Raw genomic sequence first — 10,390 nt, 5'->3', positions numbered from 1 at the left:
GCCTGTAATCCCAGCACTTTGGGAGGCCGAGGTGGGTGGATCACAAGGTCAAGAGATCGAGACCATTGTGGTCAACACGGTGAAACCCCATCTCTACTAAAAATACAGAAAATTAGCTGGGCTTGGTGGCGTGTACCTGTAATCCCAGCTACTTGGGAGGCTGAGGCAGGAGAATTGCCTGAACCCAGGAGGCGGAGGTTGCGGTGAGCTGAGATCAGGCCATTGCGCTCCACCCTGGGTAACAAGAGCGAAACTCCGTCTCAAAAAAAAAAAAAAAAAAGAAGTCACAATCTAAGTTTGATGGGGCTGAGGGTGAAGCTCCTGGGCACTCTCAGTAAACATGGAGTGCAGCTCAAGTTTACTCTCACCATACTGCCTTTCACCTTAGTGTATTCTCAATATTCTTAAGTCCCAAAGTGTATAAATAGTTGTGTATAATAAGGGAATAACACCATTATACAAACCAGGAATGAAAATCAAATCATAAAAAACATAAGCTTAGATCAGACATCTAAAGCAAAGATAAAGGGTGTATAGAAGGAAAAAGCCACTTACAAGAATCCAAAAGCTGTTTTGTATATGGTGGATACATTATTTGTAGAAAAAGAAGTCTGATAAAGTATACTTCCTCATCTTTGTTATAAAACATAGTTTTTAAGTATTGTTATTTTATTAATAATATTATTTGAATAGTGATGCACTGTCCCTTATGTAGATTTAAAATATAATCTATATAAATGTAAAATGTTTTTATTATATCAATAAAAGTATCCTTTTTATCAGACACTTTACAACATTTATTGAGCAGCCTTTTTAGACCTATGAATTTTAGGTGCCAGGGAGAAGGGATTTCTTGTTAAGTGGCAATAAATGGCAAACTGAAAAATCCGGCTGGCAAATTTAGAAAAGAAAAAATGTTTCCACCAAAATTAGGCCTGATAAAAGAAGTTTTATAAAATACAGCAAGATGAAAATAATAAATATGGTAAGTATCAGATGCATTGAATGATTGTAATGCATTTGTCACTTTTTGGAAGTTGAAATTAGTGTAGAGTGCAGCTAGAGGCACAATGCTTGCTGATAAGGATATTTATAATTTCAAGACATTTAATTCCCAGCTTCCTTGGAGGAAAAAATAAGCAGGAAAATTATTACTTTAAATGTAGACAATAGAAAAATACTGGAGGACCTTCATCACAAATTCCATCCTACCAATTTTGAAAAAGCCTAAAATCCTTTTGGAAGAGTGTTTCTGATTATTTCAACTGAGGAGATACCAGCTAAGTGTAACACTCTCTTTCTCTAAAAATGTGAAAGGCCTTGTACAATCATGCTCCTGTGCATCACAGTATAATAAGAGTCTTACCAGATGTGTCATATATTGAATTTGGAGGAATATTTCCAAGTTGAAAATTGCAATTTGGAAAACCGCATCTTATATTCTTCATGTACTCTTCCTATGAGCAGTTGAGATCCTTCCTCCCTAAATACATAAAATGCAGATATTTGAAGCACTTAAAAATGCTTTGTTCTTTTCCTAATGTTCAGAGACATAGTGATTTTGTACGATTATATTTTCTTGAGGGCTTAGTGCCCTTATGAGCTACAATTAGGCAACTATTATTATCACATTTTTTTTCTGTTTTGACTTCTCCTTACTCCTTTCTCTGTCTTATATGTTAAAAATCACAGAACAAGAAAACATTATTTCCTAATAAAGTTAGACAAAATTAAGTTATATATATATATATATATATTTTTATTTTTATATATTTTTTTTTTGGGACGGAGTTTCGCTCTTGTTACCCAGGCTGGAGTGCAATGGCGCGATCTCGGCTCACCGCAACCTCCGCCTCCTGGGTTCAGGCAATTCTCCTGCCTCAGCCTCCTGAGTAGCTGGGATTACAGGCACGCGCCACCATGCCCAGCTAATTTTTTGTATTTTTAGTAGAGACGGGGTTTCACCGTGTTGACCAGGATGGTCTCGATCTCTTGACCTCGTGATCCACCCGCCTCGGCCTCCCAAAGTGCTGGGATTACAGGCTTGAGCCACCGCGCCCGGCAAGTTATATATTTTAACAGCAAAATTGAAATATACTGGCCACATTCAAGATTATATGTTTAATATGTAAATTGCAAATTTAAAACTTATAGAGGAAACTGTAAGAATGCAGAACTTGGGGAACTTTTTATAGTAAGGAAATGCTATTTTCTTTGAATTTTGAAGATTATTATTCTCATTATTAAAAATGTGATAATACATAAAATACAATTACAATTCAAATATAATATTACAAAATTAGCCGGGCGCGGTGGCTCAAGCCTGTAATCCCAGCACTTTGGGAGGCCGAGGCGGGTGGATCACGAGGTCAAGAGATCGAGACCATCCTGGTCAACATGGTGAAACCCCGTCTCTACTAAAAATACAAAAAATTAGCTGGGCATGGTGGTGCGTGCCTGTAATCCCAGCTACTCAGGAAGCTGAGGCAGGAGAATTGCCTGAACCCAGGAGGCGGAGGTTGCGGTGAGCCGAGATCGCGCCATTGCACTCCAGCCTGGGTAACAAGAGCGAGACTCCGTCTCAAAAAAAAAAAAAAAAAAAAAAATTACAAAATTAACAAAGCATAAGATCAATATAGTATGGCGTCAATATTCATAAAGTTGCTTTTTTTCATTTAGAATCACCTATTGCACTTTGATGTGATTCCCTGAGACATGACTGAAGTTACGAAAAGACAATGTCCTGGCTCTTCACTGAGACAACTCTGCCTCATCCCCCCACTCACCTGAGTCTTGAGCTCTCACTGTTATTAATGCTGACAAAGAGTTACTCAGCTGAGTCTCTGGAGCGAGTCCATGTTTGTAAGACGAGGCTCACAATATGTGGTTATAAGGAAGCAATGCCATAAGCCCATCCCCTCCAGGCCTATAATTTTCATGTCAACCCTAAAAATAGTATAAGCTCTGGTTTTGTGATTTTAAGAATGGAGGCCACCAAGGGAAAATGAAACTTTTTGATTCCTGGAAAATACATTAGAAACAGCTGTGCTCCAACTCTCCTATGTGTAAGCTGATTTCCCCGGGTATATTCAGCCCAGTGGGTTGTATAGTGCCTGTTCTTATAAACAAAACAGTAATCTCCCAATTACACAAGCTTCAAAATTAGTAAAACACAACGTCAGATTTTTCCACTGTGTTACTCCTGGTTGAAGTAATTCATGGTTGCCCTCACTAATCTTCCCCAGTAATCTCTGATTTTCATGGTAAGAGGTAGGCCAAAAGTACCTTTGTGAGAATCAGAAAAATGCCACCTCTATCTGACCTAAATGGGCAAAGTGCTCCATTTCCTGAGGACACAGTTCTGAGTCTGGGCACTAGACATGGGAGCAAAATGCAGACTGCTTTTTATACCTCTCACTAATTTGCCCAGGTTCATTTACAGAGAATGGAAGTGCACATCTATTTCAAGCAAGGAATGTTTGAATAAAAACTGTCCATGCCAAGAGTTTTTTTTTTTAGATATGAAGTATCAAAGGGGTATTCCACCCTGTCCCTCAGGTTTCTTTGTGGCTTCCACTCACAGGAATGTTTTACACACTCAGTAGTAGAGCACACATTTTATAGCAAAGGCCTTTATTTTCTTTGCTTCTGTGACACCCATCAAATATGACGCTGTTGAAACTAAAGTTAACATTAATCATCATTATCACTGCCTATTTGCTTTCTTAGTCTAATACTGTGTGTTAAATTGTATGTTAAAATTTTGACTTCTATTTTTATAAACCTGTGGATCTTAGCACAGCGCAGGTGCTCAGCTCCTTTAGTTACAGCATGGCTGTGTTCTCACGCATCATCTTTAATTCTCTAAAAAGCATGTCCTCCAATGGCCTAAGTCAGGACCAAAAAACTCACAGACCTCTATTGTCCACAAGTTTAATTCTACCTGATCTCTGCATCTCAGTCCAACATATCATCAGCTGCCATCGATATAATCTTATTTTCCATTCAATTTAAAAACAATTTCATTTCCATTTTTAGATCATAATTTCATTGCCTTTTCTAAGACATCCAACTGCATTTAAATATTTTTGTCTACTCATTGAAGAAAAACTGTCAGGAAATAATCCTCTGAAGGAGAAAGCTATCAATAAAAAATAAAAGCAAAATAAGGCCTTTCCAGATCAACAAAAGCTGAGTTGATTTCAACTAGGTAAAAATATAAAAATTAGCTGGGTATGGTGGCAGGTGCCTCTAGTCCCAGCTACTTGGGAGGCTGAGGCAGGAGAATCACTTGAACCCAGGAGGTGGAGGTTGCAGTGAGCTGAGATCATGTCACTGCACTCCAGCCTGAGCGACAGAGGGAGGCCTCAGAAAGAAAGAGAGAAAGAGAGAAAGAGAGAGAAAGAAAGAAAGAAGGAAAGAAAGAAAGAGAGATAAAGAAAGAAATGTCAAATAACCAAAGAAAAGGAAGGAAGGAAGGAAGGAAGGAAGGAAGGAAGGAAGGAAGGAAGGAAAAATCAAATAACCAGAGAGAATAATTTGAATCTACATGAAATGACCAAAGCACCAGTAAAAATAATCATGTCACTGTAAAAGACATCATGCATACATTTTTTAATTTCTTATATTATTTTTTAAAATGACCGCTATGCATAACAACATAAATACAATTGTATTGTTGGACTAATTACAAATACATGTAATATACTTACCAATAACTGAGCAAAACAGGTCAGTGATAACATGTTTGGTAATAAAAATTAGCTGAATATTCTAAAATAATGAGAAAATTCAGAAATGGAAAATAAAAAGGTTAATATCAAATGACTTGTAGATATATCTTTGTTCTTTTTTGTTTTCTCATCTTATTCTAAAAAAAATTATATAAAATAAGTATAAAATATTAAGTTTATAGTATATGTAGATATAAGTATAAAATTTATATAACAAAATGAGAAGCAGAAATATTAATATATAGAACTAACATTTGTATAACTCATCGGTATTAAGGTATTATAAATGTAAAACATATTCTGATGAATGAAAGTGTATATCAGAAGCCTTAAAAGAACAAGTGATTAAAAAAAAAAGAACAAGTGATAGATCCAAATATATATTAAAAATTATTTTAAAAAATGCAATGTTACATAAAAATGTCTTCTTAATGCAAAAGAAGGCAAAATGAAGTAGAAAAATAAAATACACATGTGATATGTAGAAAGCAAAAATGATACAAAAAATAAATCCAAATATATAAATAATACTAAATATAAAAAGTTTAATTAAATAAAAATTGAGATTATTAGACAAAATATAAAAATGAGATACAAATATATGCTGGTCTACAGCACAATTGCTTTGGATCCAAATAAACAAATTGTGTAGAAGTGGAAGAATAAAAGCTTGCAAAGAGCAGCCATAATAAAATTGTAGTTGCAATTACACAATTAAAAAAGAATTTAGGCTGGGCTCCGTAGCTCTCACCTGTAACCCCAGCACTTTGGGAGGCCAAGATGGATGGATCACCTGAGGTCAGGAGTTCGAGACCAGCCTGACCAACATGAAGAAACCCCGTTTCTACCAAAAATACAAAATTAGCCTGGCATGATAGTGCATGCCTGTAATCCCAGGTAGTTGGGAAGCTGAGGCAGGAGAGACACTTGAACCTGGGATTGAAACGCCATCTCAATGAAAAAAAAAAAAAAGATAAAATAAACAAATAAAAAGAAAAAACACATGCTTTTTTTTTAGGTGTAAAATGAGACATTTAAAATTGACCAAAAAAAGTCAATTCCTTAGGAAGATGTAAAAATCATCAACCAATAGGCAAGTAAGAAAAGAGAAACAAAATATATGAGGCGAAGACTGACAAAAATAAATCCAGAAAGATAGAATAAAAAAATAACAGACATTTGAATACTTTACTCTCAATAATAATTTAAAAAACAGTCAACAGGTCAAAGAGTAAACAGACTTGAACACAAAACCACTGAGACCTAGCACATTTGTATAGTCTGTTCCACCTAACAGAAATAGACTATGCATTTGTAGTAAGTGCACATGGAATCTTCTTCAGAATAAACTATATTCTAGGTGATTACATACAGAATAAAATTAAAAGAATTGTGTAAATGCAAAGTATTTTCTCTGACTGCAATGGAATACAATTAAAAATAAATGACATCGGGAAATTTGGATAAGTCACAGGTATGCAAAAATTAAGCAATGAAATTCTTAATGGCCAGTGTGTCAAAAAATTTAAAATTGGAACTATTTCAGATGAATAAAAATGTTTACTTAACAAAATATGCAAGCTGCAGCAATTAATGACAGTCAATTTCTTCATGAAAAAAGGATTTCAAATCAATAACGTTGGGCAAAGGCATTTCTTTGAAACAAAAAGAAGTCATACTGAAATTCCTAACAGGAAAGAATGGAGAGTGCAATGCTTTGGGAATAAGATCACTGAAAAGTGTCCATATAGTTAAGAGAATCTAACAGGCAAGGTACAGGATTAGGGCCAAGTGCTGGCTCAGAAAAAACAGAGAAAGACACTAATTTCTGACATCTATTTTACCTTTAGTCTCTGGACAAGCAGAGTACAGGGAAAGGCCAAGTTGAAAACATTCTGGTTAAGTGGAAAAGGTATTCTACAAGAGACACACAGAACACAGTTTTAAGAACTTGCAATTTTTGCATTGGTAAATTTATTTATTTATGTTAGTAGGTTATTCTATAATTGACACATAATTTCAAATATTTATAGGGTATAGTGTAATGTTTCAAAAAATACGTACATTGTGTTATGATAAAATTGGGGTAATTAGCATGTTCATCATCTCAAATCATTATCATTTCTTTATAGTGATAAGTTTCAAGTTACTGTTTTCTAGCTATTGTAAAGTGTATGCTGTTATTATACTGTAGTTGTTATAGTCACCCAACTATGTAACAGAACACCAGAAGCTATTTTTTCTAACTGTAACTTCGCACCCAATGAATGGCCTCCCTTAATCTTTTTCTTCCCAGACCCCTCCCCAGACTCTGGTAACCACCAGTCTATGCTTACCTTCTGCAAGATCAACTCTCCTATATTCCACTTATTAGTAAGCTCATGCAGTATTTGTCTTTCAGCCTATGGTTTATTTCACTGAATATCATATTCTCTAGGTTCACACATATTGCCACAAATGACAGTATTTTATTTCTTTCCATAGCCAAATAGTATTCCATTGTGTATCTATACCACATTTTCTTTATTTATTGATTGATGGACACATCTTGATTTCATCTCTTCGCTGCCGGAATAAACACCATAATGCAAATATCTTTTTGATATACTGATTTTAATTACTTTGGCTATAGACAGTAGTTCAATAATAAGACATATGTTAGCTCTATTTTTGACTTTTTGAGAAATCGCCACAGTTTTTTTTTTAATAATGATGGTATTAAGCTACTTCCTCACCAACAGTGTCAAAGAGTTTTCCTCTCACTGCATTCTCACGTGTATTTGTTATATTTTGTCTTGGGAGTAGCCATTATTTCTAGTGTGGGATGGTATTTCATTGTAGCTTTAATTTTCATTTTCCTTATAGTTGGTAATGTCGAGCATTTTGCTATGACCCTGCCAGCAATTTGTACACTTTTTTGGGCAAACTGTCTATTAAGGTATTTTGCCATTTTTTAAATTGGATCATTTGTTTTGTTTTGTTGTTTGTTTGCTGGTTAGTGGTTTGAATCCTTTACACACTCTGGGTATTTGTATAGTTAGCAAATGTTTGCTCCCATTCTGTGGCTTGTCTCTTCACTATGTTGATTGTTGTGTTTTCTTTGCACCTTTTTAGTTTGATATAATCTATTTGCCTGTATTTTCTTGTTATCTATGCTCTTGAGGTCCTATGCTTTTGAGGTCTTTAAACGGAGTCATGGAAGTCATAGAGAATTTCCCATTTGTTTACTTCAAGTAGTATTATAGGTTTGGGTTGTATACTTAAGTTCTTAATGCATTTAGGTGGATTTTTAATATGGTAAGAAATAAGGGTCTGGTTTTATTAGTCTGCATGTAGATATACAGTTTTTTGTAGCATCATTTATTGAAGAGACTATTTTTCCACAATGTGTGTTCTTGGCACCTTTGGCAAAAAATCAGTTGTCTTCTTAGTGTGGATTCATTTCTGGGTTCCCTAATCTGTTTCACTGGTCTAAGTGTCTGTTGTTATTACCAGTACCACGTTATTTTTGTTACCGTAGATTTGCAGTATGTCTTGAAGTTAGGTGATGCGATGTGTCCAGCTTTGTGTGTGTTCTTTCTCTCAAGATTAGTTTGGCTATTTTGGTTGTGTTTTTGTTTGTTTGTTTCATTTGAATTTTATTATTTTTTCTATTTCTATAAATAATTTCATTGACGTTTTGATGAAAATTGTTATAAATTTGTAGATCATTTTTGGAAGTGCAAAAATATTAATTATTCTTCAAATATGAAGGTAGAATATCCTTTTTTGGTAACTTTAATTGTTTTCATCAGTGTTTTATATTACTTTTTACATTACTTTTAATGCAAAAACTGCAACTACTTTTGCACCAACCTAATAATTATTGTAGATATCTTACACATTCTTAATTAAATTTATTCCTAGGTATTTTATTTCATTCTCTAGAAATTATATATAAGACTGCTTTCTTAATTTCTTTTTCAGATATTTTGCTATTGACATATAGAAATATTACTTATTGCGGGGCACTGTGGCTCATGCCTGTAATCCCAGCACTTTGGGAAGCCAAGGCGAGCAGATCTCAAGGTCAGGAGATTGAGATCAGCCTGGCTAACACAGTGAAACTCCATCTCTACAAAAATACAAAAAATTAGCTGGGCGTTGCAGCCGCACCTGTAGTTTCAGCTAGCTACTCAGGAGGCTAAGGCAGGACAATCACTTGAACCGGGGAGGCAGAGGTTGCAGTGAGCTGAGATTGAGCCACTGTACTCTAGCCGGGGCAACAAGTGAGACTTCCATTTCAAAAAAGAAAAAAAAAAAAAAAAGGACTACTTATTTTGTATGTTGATTTTGTATACTGCCACTTTACTAGGTTAATGTATTAGCTCTAATAGTTTCTTAATGGAATCAAGATTATATATATATATATATAATCATGTCATCAGTGAACAAGGACAACTTCACTTTCTTTTTACCAATTTAGATGTCCTTTTTTTTTCTTGCATAGTTGCTCTGGCTGGGACTTCAAGTACTATGTTGAAAAAAGTGGTAGAAGTGGGCATACTTCCCTTGTTACATATCCTGGGGAAGGGCTTTTAATTTTCCTCCCTTTAGTATGATGTTAGTTAATGGTTTTTCATATGTGGCTTTTTATTTTGTGGAGGTATGTTCCTCTAATATCTAAATTGTAGAGAGTTTTTATCTACAAAACTCTTTATGAATGGTGCTAAATTTTACTGAATACATTAAAATAAATAAAACCATAACTAAGATTATCTCAGGAGTAAGGATAAGTTGAACACTGTAAAATCTTTACGTGTATATAAAATAGGCACAGCAAAGAGCTCGGTATAAGCCTTTTAGCAAACTAGAAATAAAAGATGTTATTTTGTTTTGTAAATATACAAGGGATCTAAAATAATCTACAGCAAATGTACATAATAAACTATTAAAAGCTTGTTTTTTTAATGTCATAAACATGATAATGATGCTGCTGTAAACATTTATATTAACCATTGCATCTATGGTCCCAGTCAACGGATTAAAATGAGAAATTAGTTACACAATTATGTTTGCAAAGAAGAATTGGTCAATAAACTAGTATCTAATCAATTGGTTCTACCTAGGTAGACTGGATACTTGAAAAGCAACTCACACAAAAATTGTTCACATAGATCAAGAAATTAAAACTTTTAAAATACAGAAAAAATATGGCACAAGATAAAATAATGTCTAAAAATATTTACAAATTAGACTATATCCATTTTAAACTTTTGATTATTAATAACTTACAAAAACATGTTTTACTAAAGATGATAGAAAGGCAAAGCATAACTGGGAGAAAATATTTTAAAAACACGTATTACAAAAGATTGGTATTTAGAAAATATATATTACAGGCCAGATGTGGTGGCTCATACCTGTCATCTGATGTAGAAAGTAAAAAGTTCCTCTTCAAAGTTTACCTTATTGTTAAAGAATAATAATGATAAATGTTAGAAATAATAGTTTCTTTTAAAGACTTTCTTCAAATCTTTCTTGCTTTTTGCTAGTAATTCTTTGTTAAGCCCTATCCTATGTAGCTGTTAGATATAAGGAAATAAGTACATTCTATGTCCTTGTACTTTAACCAAGATATTTGTGCTGGACATGCTCAAAGCCTATGCCCCTTCCTT

The 10,390-nt window shown here is 34.2% G+C and overlaps 1 long non-coding RNA gene across 2 annotated transcripts; it reads right to left on the bottom strand.

Annotated features, from left to right (window-relative positions):
* Positions 1 to 221: 221 nt before the first annotated feature.
* LOC116540905 lies at positions 222 to 10,171 on the bottom strand. Of its 2 annotated transcripts, XR_004264632.1 has the most exons (4): positions 10,136 to 10,171; positions 6,578 to 6,650; positions 4,713 to 4,773; positions 222 to 1,483 (listed from the first exon to the last, which is right to left on the bottom strand). It is a non-coding gene; the product is annotated as an uncharacterized LOC116540905 (long non-coding RNA). The 2 variants fall into 2 exon arrangements; XR_004264631.1 differs by lacking the exon at positions 10,136 to 10,171 and having other exon boundaries at positions 223 to 1,483; positions 6,578 to 8,598.
* Positions 10,172 to 10,390: the final 219 nt, after the last annotated feature.

The sequence above is a fragment of the Sapajus apella genome, unplaced genomic scaffold (genome assembly GCF_009761245.1).
Source record: "Sapajus apella isolate SASKATOON/1434 unplaced genomic scaffold, GSC_monkey_1.0 scaffold146, whole genome shotgun sequence".
In the NCBI taxonomy this organism is placed as follows: domain Eukaryota; kingdom Metazoa; phylum Chordata; class Mammalia; order Primates; family Cebidae; genus Sapajus; species Sapajus apella.
The sequence above is the reverse complement of the archived record's forward strand: the minus strand, read 5'-3'. Positions and strand labels throughout refer to the sequence as shown.